The sequence below is a fragment of the Anneissia japonica genome, unplaced genomic scaffold (genome assembly GCF_011630105.1).
Source record: "Anneissia japonica isolate Jap-2015-1 unplaced genomic scaffold, ASM1163010v1 scaffold7767_len233565_cov179, whole genome shotgun sequence".
NCBI classification, from domain to species: domain Eukaryota; kingdom Metazoa; phylum Echinodermata; class Crinoidea; order Comatulida; family Comatulidae; genus Anneissia; species Anneissia japonica.
Window position 1 is genome coordinate 158,748 of NW_022744636.1, and position 1,677 is coordinate 160,424.

The following is a 1,677-nucleotide window of genomic DNA, read 5'->3' on the forward strand; positions in this document are numbered from 1 at the left end:
GAGCAATGCCCACTCCAAGGAAATTGCCTGGCCTCTAACATCATCTATAAAGCAAAAGTGGAAAAGACCAACGAAGACGACCCTAAAGTTTACATCGGACTGACAGAGCCACCCTTCAAATCCAGATAATACAACCACACACAATCGTTCAAGAGGGAGAAACACCAACACAGCACCGAACTCTCCAGATACATATGGGAACTCAAAAAGAAAAATCAACCATTCACCATCTCTTGGTCTATCATCACCAAAGCCCAGGCATTCAACAACAAGACGAAACGATGCGACCTATGTATATCAGAGAAGCTTGCCATCAACGCGGGAAGGACGGGACTACTAAACAGAAGGTCAGAACTTGTATCGAAATGCCGCCACGAAAACAAGCACTACCTCCGAACAGCAACTCCGACGTCCGCAATAACCTAACTTCATACTACGTCCGCACAAGCAAGCACATCACCCCACAACGTTCACCTTTCATCAGTTGCCTGACGATCGCAATAGCGTGAAACTCCGAGTAGCAACATTCTGTTCCAGCGACCTCCAGTTCTATATATATATATATATATATAAAATATTGAAGGAAGTTAGCCGTTAACACTGCTGAATAAATATAATCCGTCTGCAGAAATTGGGATTCCTTCCAGTGGGTGCTTAGTTTATTTTGTCATTCTGATTGGATTTTTTTTTCCATGAATCCATAAATCTCAAAAAGAAGGGGGGGTTTTGATTCTTAGAAGGCGGGAAATGAGTTTTCCCGACTTCTGAGGTGTCTTTTAATTACTTTTAAGTTCTTTAAAACTCAAGGTTTTCCCCTCTTGAAAACGGTCAGGTAAATTTATCCCCTCTTGAAAACGGTCAGGTAAATTTATCCCATTGTTATTACAGTAGATAGGCCTTATGTGTGTATACATACATTTAAAAAAATGAGTAGTTGCATACAATTTTTTCCATGAATCCATAAATCTTAAAAAGGAAGGGGGGTCCGGAGGTTCGCCCAAAGAAAAATTTTGATTCTTAGAAGGTGGGAAATGAGTTTTCCCGAATTCTGAGGTGTCTTATTTTTAAGTTCTTTAAAATTCAAGGTTTTCCTCTCTTGAAAATTATTATAATGAATCAATGAACCAGAAGAGAAAAGGAAGGTTCGGGTTCTTCCTGGGAAAATGTTAATTTCTAAATGGTGGGAAATGAGCTTTCCCGGCTTCTGAAGTATCTTATAGCGATTTTAAAAATTCAAGGTTTCCTCTCTTGAAAACGGTCAGGTAATTTTTTCCCAAAATCCCAAAAAGTAAGGGGGTCGGGGGGTTTCTCCCCCGGGAAAATTTTGATTCCTAGAAGCGGGAAATGAGCTTTCCCGACTATGAGGTGTCTTTTAATTACTTCGAATTTCCTAAAAAATCAAAGTTTCCCCCCTCTTGAAAATGATTCAATAGAATCAATGAACCCCAAAGAAAAAACGGGTCCAGGTTCCCCCGGGAAAATATCGATTTCTAGAATGCGGGAAATGACCTTCCCTGACTTCTGAAATGTCTTTTAAATGACTTTTTAAGTTCAAAATTCAAAGTTTTCCCCTCTTGAAAATGGTCAGGTAAATTTTTCTCATTTTTTATTTTATGTGTGTACACATAGGCGTACATAAATAAATGAGTAGTTGCATGCGTATTCTTTTTTTCCATG

At 39.1% G+C, this 1,677-nt stretch overlaps 1 protein-coding gene across 1 annotated transcript in view; it reads right to left on the reverse strand.

The window, feature by feature from the left end:
- LOC117119686 (inter-alpha-trypsin inhibitor heavy chain H3-like) overlaps positions 1-1,677 on the reverse strand; it is a 7,297-nt gene that overhangs the window by 1,234 nt on the left and 4,386 nt on the right. The window lies entirely within an intron of this gene.